Source organism: Pinus tabuliformis, chromosome 7, assembly GCF_031772625.1.
Source record: "Pinus tabuliformis cultivar Carrire ecotype Pingquan chromosome 7, CPIR1, whole genome shotgun sequence".
In the NCBI taxonomy this organism is placed as follows: domain Eukaryota; kingdom Viridiplantae; phylum Streptophyta; class Pinopsida; order Pinales; family Pinaceae; genus Pinus; species Pinus tabuliformis.
In genome coordinates, this window is record NC_142293.1 from 1429727301 (window position 1) to 1429742520 (window position 15220).

General features: G+C 41.6%; 1 pseudogene; it reads right to left on the reverse strand.

The window, feature by feature from the left end:
- Positions 1-1301: 1301 nt before the first annotated feature.
- LOC149253046 (uncharacterized) overlaps positions 1302-15220 on the reverse strand; it is a 118572-nt pseudogene continuing 104653 nt past the window's right edge.

Below are 15220 nucleotides of genomic sequence, written 5' to 3' on the forward strand. Positions count from 1 at the left end.
GACTCCCGGCAGACGCACCAAAATGTTATCTCAAAATCAGGCCCTGGAAGGCTGCAGACTAGGAAGACTTCAAGTAACTATTTCAAACCAACTTTAGGCTGAGGCTTAGCCTCCTCAACCTGAGAGGGCTCTCTCTTGATGGGTTAATGATTTTGATTAAAGATAATATGGCTAACTCTTATAGAACAACTGTGAAAAATATGAATGGTGGAAACACATTAAACAAAACTATCCATTGGGCTTATGGAGTCAACAACACCTCATTATAACAATGAACTCAACCTTACATGGAAGTCAGGGCATTCAGCATTTAAACATTCAGAACATAAACTCATATGGGACCACACAGTTTATAAATGTATACAGGAAGTCAGAGCACATTCAGTGAATTCTGAGTGATTATACATCCATACCACTGTAAGAATTAATAAAAGGAAAACATCACATATTATGAACATAAAAAATCCTTCATGAATCCTGAGAAGTAAAGTTCAGCATGTATATTATTGAAAATGAGTCTTACATAGGCCAAATATCAGCTTTTTTTCATAAAATTTCCAACCCCTTGTACATTGCTGTTTCAGCTATATATAGAGCTCTTATTCTAACTGATCGAGATTCCTCCTTAAACATTAAGGGAACTCGAAAACTACTTCTAATGACACCTATTAACCCTTTAGCTAACTAATAAATACAACTCACTGTTAATTGACAGCTCTAGAATCCTAAAACAATTAGGATTCTAATTCTACATCATGTTGAATGTAGCATTTATTACAATCAGGATTTATTCCCTGACAAGTGGTCTCTTTTAGTTTGGTTGTGATGGATCTTCAAGGCTCCATGTTGGTCTTCAATGTCACACGTTTTCCATTGTCCTGAAACATAGGAAATTATCCCTGTTTTACTGGTCTTTGGTTTACCTCAAAATGTTCGAATCCAAAGAAGCATGTCCTTTATCCTTTAATTACCCAAAATAGAGCAGACTACCATGTCCTTGATGTGTTGTCCACCGTTTTCATGTACCTGTGTGATGACAAAACCTTTCAAAAAGATTTGCCGCTTTGTCAATCATAATTGATCAACTGAATTGTAACATGCAGCTACAGCAGTTTCGTAGCGCGCTACGAAACTGCTGTGTAATTTCAAAAACACAGTCTTCCTTTCATAGCTAAATGATCGCCACTGTTCATGGCTTAAGCACCTTACTCCCTTGATCATTTTGACAAGATTTGCTTGCAACTTTTCAAGAAACAGATATTTCTCCTGAGGAAAAGATGCAATGACACCGATAACACCATTCACTGTTCCAAATATAACTGTATGAATCTGGTTAATACCTCTTCTCCTCCTGCATCAGAACTTCCACTACCAACCCAGTTAAACTCAAAATCCCTTTCACTATTGCCCTTCACTTCAGTGTTCATCCCCAAACAGGGATCAACTTCAGGGTCAGCACTTGAAGGTGTATTTGAACCACTTGATGACCTTTCTTTTATAACCTTTCTACTGTTTGTAGTTTCTCCATTGGGCAAGTTGATACAAAGTGCATTATCATCCTGTTCTTCCACTTGAAAATTTGGCTTCTCTATCTGCATTTCTACATCACAGGACTCTTCATTACAGCTAGTTATGTTGGGATCTGAACTTGATGGTAAAACTTCTGGCAAACCATCAGCATGTCCAGACTTGGGACACGACAAACCTGTTATGCCATCATCCAATTGTTCCACACTTAGTTTTCCTTTAGTATTGGCACAAGGATTGGTAGGCATTGCATCTAATATCTCACCATCTTCTTTGGTTGTAATCATCTTCTCATGCTTTCTTGCTTCCCTTATAGGTTCTGTCTTGCATAAAAGTGAAGAACTTCCAGAAGCTGCTGTAACTGCTGCCATTGCTCTTGTGTCTTCACCAAATGAATGCCCATTCTTCCCTTCTCTTGGTGGCTGTGGATCTCCTGTTGCTAATGGAGAACCCCCTGAGACCAACGCAGGCCAGAATGCAGCTGTCGCTACTGTTGCTGCAGCATATGCTGGATTGAAAGAACCTGGCATGCCAAGAAATGGTGGAAAAACATTTAGCTGTGAAGTTTGAACATCTGCCTTCATCTTCCCAGTTGTGTCAGACAATGATCCATTACCATTCAATGTATTGATTGCCACACATTCTTTTGCCCCTCCTTCAACATTTTGCACTGGAATATGTCTCGAATAAATGGATATAGGAACAGAGGCTTGATGCTCTCTAGAAAGGGAATTCATGTTGTTATCCAGTTCAGATAGCGGCTCATCCGAGTCCTGCTGTGCTGTATGGATTTCCTTGTAGGGCAGATTTACATTTGATTCACCACTACCTTCGAGCATACTGGTCCCTGAGTCTGATGGTGGAATATTGGATGTCACCCTCGAGGCTTTCTCAGATTTAACTACTTTTATTTTAGCCTTCACACCAACATTATGCAACGATCCTTTCATCTTTTCCAACTTTGAATTCTCAGGAATTTGACCATCTAATTAGTGTCTCTCCTTCTTATGAGACGTAAACTCTTCGAAAGCTCCTTTAACATTAACATCTAAGCCTGACTCATTAGTTGGAACTAAAACCGTCTGGCCAAATAGCTTGAGACTTGATGGTGAAATGCTTGTACTGGATGATTCCATATTTGTTTCCTGCAAGTTGATGTTATCATGTGTTTGAAGTGGTCCCAGTCTTGCATTGTATGGAGCAAATGCTGCGTTCTTCCGAGTTTCACCACCTAGATTGGAACCTGTACACAATCTGTCAGGTGCAGATGGAACTGCTGATAGTGACCTGTTCTCCTCTTCATTTGTTGATGGACCAATTTGACTAGCAGTGCCTGCCTTCCGAGGATATGGATGGCTTGGCTTTCATTTAGGTCGTGTATAAAAATCGCGGATCTCAAGTGTGTCTTTCAGCTGGGTGAAAAATCTCAGAAAACAGAATATCCAGTACAATGAGAATATCCCTGAAAACTGAGCTCAAGATTGTTTACAAGGAATAGTTTCAGACTGCTCCAAATTCGAAGAATAGAAGCAAAACCCACAAGAACATTTCCCTGATTGCTCTGATACTATTTTGAAAACCCTGATTGAATGACCAAAACCGCTAAGTAAAATACAACTGCAAACATGTGCCAGTACCAAGACACCTAACGACCTAATGATGAGGATAAGCGATTGGATATGATAGACGAAGTGTATAGGCTGACAACTGTTGATGGATTTTGATGGATATGACAGCTGTGAAAGAATGGCTATGGATTCGAACAAATCCCCAATTTCGTAGCGCAGCCAGTGCAAAATATGAATTATGCGCTACGAAATCACCTAAAACATGTTGCGCTGCGAAACTGCTAAAAAGGATTTATGTGTTGCAAAACCACTTTAAAATTATTACAGGCGCTACAAAATCACCTAGACAATTTCGGCTTTGAAATGAGTTTGGACATATGATATCCATGTGAGATGTGAGACCAATGATAGACTAAAACAGAGGATTGACCCCTTTATACATACCAACAATACTCTTAACAAGACTCCTATTCAAACTATTTAGACTCTAAAACCAGATGAAAAGACTAGACCCAACATTGACACCAACCCTTTGGCAAACAATCGAACTGATGTGAACAATTTAGAAATTTTTCTTGAGTGATAACACCATCATCCATTCTCTTGGGAGAATAGTGTTGTGAGACAAATGATACCGTGGTAGTAGTACGTTGATTGAGGGCTCGGGGGTGGCCAATTGTAGCAAGTTTTTGTGCAATTGAGCCTACGGTTGGATGGAGAGTCGTCCCCAAGACTTTGTTGCAGTTAGCAGAATTCAACTAGTGTTCAACCCTTAAATCACAAGTGAGAAGCATCATCGCCACAGGTAAGTAGTCTCTACTCATTTATTGTAATTTGATGTCAATTAGTTGATAAATTGCGTGTTGATTATAAATCACATGATTAATCTAATTAATTACATGTTTTAATTTCATGGATTTTACAAAATAATTTCGTAATAATTCTTTTATATGGCAATGCACAAAACACATCATCAGAACAAAAAAAAGCACGCGGACACACATATGCCTTCCAGATAAAAACCTTGTATCTTTCATAAATCATGAGAAAACAACATTGATTGATAAAATTTATAAATATGCTTAATCAGACAAAATAGTTGAGATGAAATTGAATTGTTAACGATTTTTCTTTTGAAGATTCAAGAGAATCCTTTCTACATAAAAAGATAGGAAAAGCAAGTGGTTTTGAACACCAGACATATCCCTTCCAATGTGTAGCCATTATTCCTATGATATTGCAGTGTAAAGAATCCAATTACAGAAATGCATACATATTATAACTCATTAATTATAAAAATATAGAACCCAAAAATGGCAAATCCTAAATGAGATCTACACCAACATTGGATGTTTCACATTTCTCAGTAACAAAGTACGAATATACTATGGAAAATATGGAGATGCCTGGAACAATACACACATGCCAAATAATCATTATAAATATGGGTAAATATGCACTTTCTAAATCAGGATTTAATTTTTATATATGTCAATGCACAAAACACATAATCAGAACTAAAAATATGCACATGGACCCACGTATGCCTACTAGATTGAAACCTCATATCTTCTTTCATAAATCATGAGGCAATGACAATAATTGATAAAATTTATAAATATGCTAATTAGAACAAAATAGATCTCATCCTTTATAAATGAACAGGTTTCACATTAAAAATTGAATTACCGGGTGCAGTGTCACAGTGAAGAATTAACAATAATCATTGCTAAGATGCTTGGAAGTTGGTAAAAGAACAATGCACAAAAGTTGGACTAGAACCTCGTCATTTACACACACTTAAATACAAAAGTGAAGTATCTAAGCTCTAGACCTCTATATATGTACAAAGTAACTTGCATAGTCCTCTTATCCAGATATTTAAACAATAATTGAATTACCAAAAAAAACATATATTCCTCATACTATGTAATTCAGAGCAACAGGGAAAAGTGTATACCAGTTTTGACAAATATAGGGAGATGCTTGCATATTGGTATACGAACTTCAGATTGGAAAATAGATTTTCAGATATTGGCAGCGTGTTTCCAATGAAAGACTTGGTAAATCTATCAATCAAATAGGTCCAAAGTTCAAAGTTCAAACCTCCTCTTCACATATGTGCAAAAAAATCCGTAAATCTACAGCCAAAAATTTTCATATATCACAGAAAAGAAAAAATCAGTTAGGTAATGAACACAACAACAAGGCATAAATTCACATATATATAACACCAAAAATAGGCATAACACTGAATCAAAAAAGCTAACATTCTGAAAGCATCCATCATCATGCCAAAATATTTTTTAACCTGAAATTTCTTTGTGCAAGCTGACTAGATTAATAATGCTGTGGAGTGACATGGTGGAGGGCAATTTTAAAAATTTTGCGTTAAAGAGAGATGAGATGGATAAAATTGAGTGAAGGGAAAACATCCCTTACCTCTCGTTAACGGTTAAAAGGAAGGAAAAGCATGGAAAGGCTATTCAAACGGAAGGAAAAGCATGGAAAAGATGTTCAAAAGGAAGGAAAAGCATGGAAAGGCTATTCAAAAGGAAGGAAAAGCATGGAAAAGATGTTCAAAAGGAAGGAAAAGCATGGAAAAGATTTTAACGGTTCAAAAGGGAACAAAAGCATGGAAGATCTATTAGGAAAAATATTCGTTGAAAGGAAGTCCAAAACCTTAGATAAGAAGCAACCTTGGTTATATATATCAAGCCTTGCAGGCTTTCCACACAATAATTGATCATTTATTGGAGCAACAACTTCAAAGACACAACTTACCTACTCAACGCTCTTCTGGGTCATGAAGTTAAACACTCTTCTGGGTCATGGAGATCATTGCTGCTCAACGCTCAACTATAGGACTGATTTCTTCTAATTCCAAGTATTTATTTCCTCTATGTTGTGCTTTGTTATGCTCTTATGCTTCCTTCAACATTTCCTTATGGCTCATTGATGTTCTATTTTTCATTAAATTCGTATTACCCTCCTCCCTCTAGCTATTTTCCATTTATTTGCATGAACTTATTTACCTTACTTGAATTGAATTCATTGTTTTAAGCTTGCATAAAATCTTGGAAAATTCTATCTGATGGGAACCATCACTTGAGGATGCAACCTCATAGATAGATTCGACCTCGGTTGGTGAAACCTGATCCAAACCCTCTTTGAACCCTAAACACCCTTCTTCTTCTAATTCTGGTGATTTGCTCTTCTCCGTTCTTCAACCAACCCGTAGTTGTTGAAGCCCCGCGTCGGCTCCTACCAACAAATTGAATCATCTTCTCTTTATCTACTTCATTACTTTAACCTTGTGCATATGTATCCACCACCTGTTATTAAATTTAGTTTATTCTTTCTAATAAATTTAGTTCTTTTTGTCTCTGTCTCAGTTTTTTTTAGCTCAAACCCAATCATTGCTTACTTGAATCTATTCTTGAATAAATTCATTGAAGATTTTTGTTCAAGGGCAACTCAAACTTAAGTTCATCGAAGACTTTTGTTCAAGGGCAACTCAAACTCAAGTTCATCAAAGATTTTTGTTCAAGGGCAACTCAAACTCAAGCTCATCGAAGATTTTTGTTCAAGGGCAACTCAAACTCAAGTTCATCGAAGATTTTTGTTCAAGGGCAACTCAAACTCAAGCTCATTGAAGATTTTTGTTCAATGGCAACTCAAACTCAAGCTCATAGAAGATTTTTGTTCAAGGGAAACTCAAACTCAAGCAGCCCTTCCTCCTTTTGTGTCTGTTTGGTTTAACATGAACCCCTCTCTCTGACTGGAGCTCAAACAAAAACCCTCTTTCCTTACGTTGACTGTGTCATTAATTAGCATAAACCTTTATGTGTCCATCAGTCTCTCTGTGTCTTCATTTTTTCCTGTCCCATTAATTAAAATAAACCTCTCTGTGTCCATCTGTCTCGTTAGATTTCATTAGAACTGCCAATTCTCATTATATTTCATTAGAACCACTGTATGAGAAAATTATAATTTCGATTTTGGGGTTTAAAATAAAAACGAAAAACAAATGTATTGATTGTGTCTTAAAAATAGTTTCACTTTGGTCACCTTTTTATTAATTCACGTATGATTACTTTGATAAGAATTTTTCTAATTATTTTAAATATTTGTTAGTTGTTACGGTGGTGTAATTTTATGGAGTGGATTACATGAAATGAAATGAGACTAGACTTATTATTCTATACCTAAATTTAGATCACATCTTGAACACATTTCATATCAATTTTATTCTAGATATGTTTTGCCGTGTTTAGAATCATTGATATTAAATTGTTTATTTATTTATTTAAGTTGGTATAATATGATAGATTCATGTGTTTGTTTATGCTAAAGTTTATGAGGAAGGGAGATGGAGTGGGTCGAGGTGGGATGAGATGGAAGACGGAGGGAGGAGGGTGAGGGAAGCATGAAGGAGGGTAGGTGGTTGAGAGGGAGAGGGAGAGGGAGGAGGGTATGGTGAAGTAGAGGGAAGGAGGGTAGGTGGTTGAGAGGGATAGGGAGGAGGGTATGGCGAAGTAGAGGGTGGGGTTGGGGCAAGGAGGGGAGGTGGAGAGAGAGGGAGAGGGGAGGTGGAGAGAGAGGGAGAGGGTGGAGTGAGAGGGAGAGGCAGTGAGAGGGGTAGGAGAAGGTGAAGGGAGGAGGGGTTCAGAGGAGGTGGAGGGAGGAGGTGAGGCGAGGTGGGAAGGAGATGGAGGATCAAGGGGGGAGGGGAGGGCAAGTGGGGTGAGGGGTAGGTGGGAGGTGGAGTGGGGGGTTGGAGGGAGAGGAAGAGAGGAGCATGGGGGAGGTGGGGTGAGATGGACAAGGAGGGGTGGGAGAGGTGGATGGAGGGAAAGATGGATGGGAGGTGGGCAAAGGGGGGACATGATGGTGGGGCAGGTGGAGGGTAGGTGGGTGAGAGGAAGGAGAGGGAGAGGCATGGCCTAAGGTGGAGGGAGGGGTTGGCAGGAGGTGGAGGGAGGGGTTGGTAGGAGGTGGAGTGAAGGAGATGGAGGGGAAAGGGGAGAGGGGAGGTCAAGTGGGGTGAGGGGTAGGTGGAAGGTGGAGTGATGGGTTGGAGGGAGATGAAGAGAGGAGCATGGGGGAGGTGGGATGAGATGGAGAGGGAGGGGTAGGGTAGAAGAAGTGGAGTGAGAGGGAGAGGTGAGGGGCAAGGTGGAAGGAGGGTTTGGAGGGAGGAGCGTGGGGGGGAAGTGGGGTGTGAGGTTAGAGGGAGAGGGAGGGGAAAGATGGAGGGAGGGGAGGTGGGGTAAGGGGGGACGAGATGGTGGGACAGGTGGAGGGTAGGTGGGTGAGAGGGAGGAGAGGGAGAGGTGTGGGCTGAGGTGGAGAGAGGGGTTGGCAAGAGGAGCATGGGCAGGAGGTGGGGTGAGAGGGAGAGGTTAGGGGCGAGGTGGAAGGAGGGTTTAGGAAGGGGAGCACGGGGGGAAGTGGGGTTAGAGGGAGAGGGAGGGGCGAGATGGAGGGAGGGGAGTTAGAGGGAGGAGGGGATTACAGGGTAGGAGGGAGGAAGAGGGCAGGTGGGGTTAGGTGATGGGTAGGTGAGAGGTGGAGTTGGGGGTTGGAGGGAGAGGAAAGGAGGATCATAAGGGAGGAGGGGGGTGAGAGGGAGAAATAGGAGCAGGGAGGTGGGGGTGGAGGGAGGCGTTGTGGGGTGAGAGGGATAGGAAATGGGGTGGAAGGCAAAGGAAGAAGGGGGAGACAAGGTGGGATGGGGGAGGTGGGGTGAGAGGGAGAGGGAGGGGTGTGGGGTGAGGTGGAGGGAGGGGTTGGTAGGAGTTTCATGGGGAGGAATTGGGGTGAGATGGAGAGGGAGGGTTTGGGAGGTAGATGGAGAGGCAAGGGTGGAGGGGAGGTCGGGTGGAGTGAGGGGTAGGCGGGAGGCGGAGTCAAGGTTTGGAGGGAGAGAGGAAGGGAGGAGCATGGGGGAGGTGGGGTGAAATGGAGCGGGAGGGATAGGGGAGAGGAGGGGGAGAGGAGGTGGATGGAGGGGTTGGGGTGAGAGGGACAGGAAGTGGGGTGGAAGGCAAAGGAGAAAGGGGGAGACGAGGTGGGATGGGGGAGGTGGGGTGAGAGGGAGAGGGAGAGGACGTGGATGGGAGGTGGGGCAAGGGAGGAGGGGATGGAGATGCAGGTGGAGGGTAGGTGGGGTGAAAGGGATAGGAAGGGGTGTGGGGCAAGGTGGAGGGAAGGGTTGGTAGGAGGAGCATGGGGAGGAATTGGGGTGAGAGGGAGAGGGAGGGGTTGGGAGGTAGATGGAGAGGCAAGGGTGGAGGGGAGGTCAGGTGGAGTGAGGGGTAGGCGGGAGGTGGACTCATGGTTTGGAGGGAGAGAGGAAGGGAGGAGCACGGGGGAGGTGGGGTGAGATGGAGTAGGAGGGGTAGGGGAGAGGAGGGGGAGAGGAGGTGGATGGAGGGGTTGGGGTGAGAAGGACAAGAAGTGGGGTGGAAGGCAAAGGAAGAAGGGGGAGATGAGGTGAGATGGGGGAGGTGGGGTGAGAGGGAGAGGGAGAGGAGGTGGATGGGAGGTGGGGCAAGGGAGGAGAGGATGGAGATGTGGGTGGAGGGTAGGTGGGGTGAGAGGGAGAGGGAGGGGTGTGGGGCGAGGTGGAGGGAAGGGTTGGTAGGAGGAGCATGGGGAGGAATTGGGGTGAGAGGGAGAGGGAGGGGCTGGGAGGAGGGTGAGGGAGGTAGGGTTGGAGATAGATGGAGGGGCAAGTGTGGAGGGGAGGTCGGGTGGAGTGAGGCGTAGGCAGGAGGTGGAGTCAAGGTTTGGAGGGAAAGAGGAAGGGAGGAGCATGGGGGAGGTGATCTGAGATGGAGCGGGAGGAGTGGGGGAGAGGAGGGGGATGGAGGGGTTGGGTTGAGAGGGACAGGAAGTGGGGTGGAAGGAAAAGGAGGAAGGGGGAAACGAAGTGGGTTGGGGAGGTAGGGTGAGAGGGAGAGGGAGAGGAGGTGGCTGGGAGGTGGGGCAAGGGGGGAGGGGATGGAGATGCAGGTGGAGGGTAGGTGGGGTGAGAGGGAGAGGGAGGGGTGTGGGCTGAGGTGGAGGGATGGGTTGACAGGAGGAGCATGGGGAGGAATTGGGGTGAGAGGGAGAGGGAGGGGCTGGTAGGAGGGTGGAGGGTAGGTGGGGAGGCACGGTGGGAGGTAGATGGAGGGGAAAGGATGGAGGAGAGGTCGGGTGGAGTGAGGGGTAGGCGGGAGGTGGAGTTGAGGGAGGGAGGAAGGGAGGAGCATGGGGGAGGTGGGGTGAGATGGAGTGGGAGGGGGAGAGGAGGGGGAGAGGAGGTGGATGGAGGGGTTTGGGGGAGAGGGACGGGGAGGGGATTAGTGGGAGGTGACTATAGGAAGCAGGGCAAGGTGGGGTGAGAGGGAGAAGGAGGGAGTTGGGGGGAGGAAGTCGGGTGAGATTGAGAGGGAGGGGTTGGGAGCAGGTGGATGGAGGACCAAGCAATCATTGTGAATGAAGAAACAATCCAAATGAGCCATTATGTGCTAAGAACTGCTTCGATAATTGGACCCAGTATATTCCATCTTTTAGAGTAACATCCAAAGATCTAATTTGCCAAGAAAGTCTTCCAAGAAGATTTAGAGATATTGATCCCACCTTTCCCTCGATTTCCCCTCCTCTTTTGGGTGTACCATTGATTTTCTTATGTAGAGCTTATTCCTTCTCCAATTCTAGCCTGAGATTTTTTATAGTCACAGTTGAAGTGCCCATATTTATGGAAACTCTAACACTTAAACGAAAGTTTCTCATAGTCAAGTGGTTGAATATGTTTCCATTCTGCTCGGGTTAGAACAATCTCAAAGGGGATAACTTTCTCAAGGTCCACTTCTATGCATATTGTGGCACATGCAAATTGTTGGCCTTTATGTTTTGTGTGATCTAGAAACCTTCCTACACCATTTCTAATGGTCTTCAAGCATTCATCGATCCAACAAGTCGACAGGGGAAAGTGAGAAAGCTTGACCTAGATAGGCACGATGGTAGGAATATCCTCATCCGGATTGAAAGCCCTCGTTACAGATTGAAGAGAAAGACAAAAAAGCCATTGCCCATTGCAAGTAAATCTAGGTTTCCTTTCATCATGGATTTCGAGGCTTTGTTAGACCAATGTTCAATGGACATGGGTGAGGGCCACATGCCCTTGAATTTCCCAAGCAAGGCTATGTTAGAGAAATTCAAAGAGGTCTTTCGAAAGCCTAGAGGGAGAGCAACCGAAAAAATATTCTCAGCCTTTTTAACAAATTTCTTTTGATGCTCCTTTGGCCTAGGATTAGTTTTAAGCATCAATCAAAGCATGAAAGTTGACCTCCTCATTTCCAGGGGGAGGGGCCCCTCCCAAGCTGAAATCTATTGAGAATCAGCAAGGAAGAAGACAAAAAAGCAAAAGGATTATGATGCATTGATTGCAAAATGACGTACAACTAAATATTAATAAACTTGCCACTTTGGTTGTACCACATAATTTAAAAGTAAACACAATCATATGTTGGATTAAATTTACTACCTAAACTAAAGGTAGCATGGAAAATGTTTAATAAGCTAAAAAAATTAATACATTAATGGATGTACCCATTCTTTGATTGATGTAATATCACATTGTCTAAATTTTATATTTTATATTTCTTCATTTTGTAATCTAGTTAACCTTACATGTTAAAAATAAAACTAGAAGTTGTATCATCTTAATGAAACACTCATGGTATTACCTATGTAATGCATTGTGAGTAATTAATCCATAATCACTGCATTATTGGTAAAGAATCCATGCAAATATTGAATAATCTTGCATAAAGTGTTCTTAAAACCTTCTTTTTAATTCATAATGTCAATTATGTATTATAAACTTAGAGCATGCTTTTAAAAAAGGGAATATGTGTGTGTGTGTGTGTGTCTATTTGGAGATCTTCCTTATGACTAAGAACCTTTAGTTTTCTTATACCTTTTGCAATAGAAATCTCCAAACCTTTCCATAATGCCAAAAATCCTACCTAATTATTGTTAAATTTTCTTAGGGCTATATTGTTCTTTGCTTTAGATAATTGCATTTCTTCATTTGCATATTAAATCCACCCCATAATATCATATCATTATTTAGTTTTACAACATTATTCAGCAACATATGCAATTACATAGAAAGAACAATATCATCATCAATGTAGTGAAACATAAATGAACAATAGAAGAAAAATATTCACACATAGAGACATCAGGATTGGTCGGAGAGCAGGGAAAACCCACTACGGGGAAAACCCTTTCAAATTCTTCTTCTTATTAGATTTCCATTGAATGATTCAAAAAAAGAGAATACAATGATCCATATCATCAATCATAATCATATCTAGCAAAATCAACTAGACAATGTCCATGAGATGAACCCAACAATGCTAATGATCAAAACCATGATTCAAAAGCCTACGATTAAGTAGTCAATATATGCGGTCAATTGTCGAACTCTATGGTCAATTGACGAAGTCTATGGTCAACTGTAAAATTCAAACCCTAGGTCCCAACTGCATGCAAAGACCTGTACTAGACAATCTCTGCCTCATTGCTTGAGACCTATACGAGCCAAACACAAAGAAAGAAGAATAATCATGATGATGATGTCCAAATTAGGGTCACTTGACTTGTATTTATAGCCATCCATGGGTGTCCAATTTCTCTTTTAGGTCGACCTGTCCTTTTGTGCACATGTGGATTTTTGCTCAAAAATACACTTTCCCTTGTCCAAACTGAGCACCTCAATAGTCAAAATTGGTCCTCTTGAAAAGAGGAATCTAGTCCCGTGATTGGAATTTGTCACTAAGTTGCCAAATTAACATTCTCTCTTAGCTAGGGAGAAATTCCAACTGAGTCATGTAATCATCGCAAGTATCTTGCTATCAAATGTCGACATTATTCATCTTCACTCATCTCAGCTCATTTCTGATTATCCTTGCTAATCTCTTGATTGTCTTTGCTCATATGTTGAAGATTCTTGAATCTAAAAGAAGAAGAATTTGACATCGGAGAGGAGTTTAAGCTACCACCCTCAATTCACATCAACAACATCGAAGAACTTATCTCAATCTAGAACAACATCAGGTAGCACATCTCAACCTGAAACAACAATAAGGAGCACATCTCAACCTGGAATCCAATGATAATGAGAAAGGTCCTATGGGACACTCTCACCTCAAGGCATCTCATATGGGAGCAAACATCTTCCACCCTATGTCGAGCAATAAGAGTCATAGCATAGGGGAGCAAGCATCTTCCACACTATATTGATCAATACAATATCTCACTCATCCTATTGTCCACTAATCTTCCAAACAATGACACTCAAGAGTCATGTGGTAGAACACCTACATCATAATCAGCTTGGGTTGTACACCTCCAAGAACTCATGAGATATGTCTTCAGGAATAGTAGGGTTTGAGGATTGATCTCCCCTACCATTGGTGATGGCTTCCTCTTCTTTTGGATGATATTGATGTTTGTCTTCCTCTTTAGATACATAATGATACAACTATGATGAGAAGAGATCTATGATACTGATGAAATTTGTCCCTAGTTGAGAGGGAGTGTTGAAATTTTGTAGCTTCGTGATGTATTTCCCCTAAGGGAAACCCTAAGCCTCCAAAAGCAACACCTTGAGACCCATGAAGGATTATATTAGTCAAAAGAATTATTTGAACAAATATTTATAAGGGAATTTGAATAATATATAGATTAATGGGAAATTCAAATTTAAATTTCCAACCATGTTTTAATGTCAACCTCCTATAAGGGACTTTATCATATACTATATAAAGAATATCTTTGTGATTCATTGAGAAGGAAGACAGGTGGAAAAGACATCGCATCTCTGTAGTACTGAGCATCACATCTATGTTTTGACTATGCATCATATATTTTTTCTAACTAAGGCTTTCACTCTTCGTTAAAGTGTTCATCATTATGGTTAGTGTTGATATGGGTTCCGACGGCTCGCTAGCTCAATGTCTCGATGCTGAAATATTTTGATAACATAGCCCCTATTGGCACATGTTTCACTTGGCATGTTACAGGTCTTTCATATGGGACTGATCCTTCGATATTTATCACAGTAATCATATGGAAGTCTCACATCAATCATTGTCATCTCAATTATATGACATTGTAGGTATATGTATGCTCTAACAAAAATAGACATCTTAGTTCGTTTATGTATTCAGTAAAATTCTGGCACACATACTACAGTTGTCTCATTTGTATCACATACAATCATGGCATACATATTACAATCGTCACATTAGTGTTATATAACACATACAATCTTGGCGTACATATTACAATCATTGCATACATCTTATACATCGCACATAGTCTTGGCATCATATTTAAATAACAGTTATGGCATCGCCTATATATTAAAGTCCTAGCACCGCATATATATTATAGTCATGACTTTGCATCATATATGTCGTGACATCGTTTTTGGGTCATCATGTTGTTATATGTTTTGGCATCGTTTCAATTACACATTGGCATCTTTGCAGCATTACATATTGGCATCCTTAAAATTATGGTTGGTTCATATGTTTGCCTCCCACTAGGGTATGACTAGGCTCTTCATGGAATATGGGGTATGGCTAGGCTCTTCATGGTAGACAGGATATGGATAGGCTCTTCATGGCAGACTAGGTATGTATGGTATGGTTGTATATGTCATGGAAGACAGGGTATGGCTAAGCTCTTCATGGCAGAGAGGATATTTCTAGACTCTTCATGCCAGACATGGTATGTATGGTATGGTTGTATATGACATGACAGACAAAATTTGTATGTCAAGGCAGACACTCTTATGATCTATACAATAGGTAGACATGGTATGCACATGCCTATGAATCATAGACACCCTTAATGTGTATATAAGTGGCATGGTAAAATAAGGCTTACTTTATGGTAGTTATGATATGGCACTTAATGTACATTGATATGACTTTGATACATCAGTGGTGGATAGCTCATCCCATAGACATCATGATATACTTAATATAGTTCGAACAAAGTTGATAATGCTTGATGATGCATTTGTTTCTGGAAACAGTGGTACAATATAAACT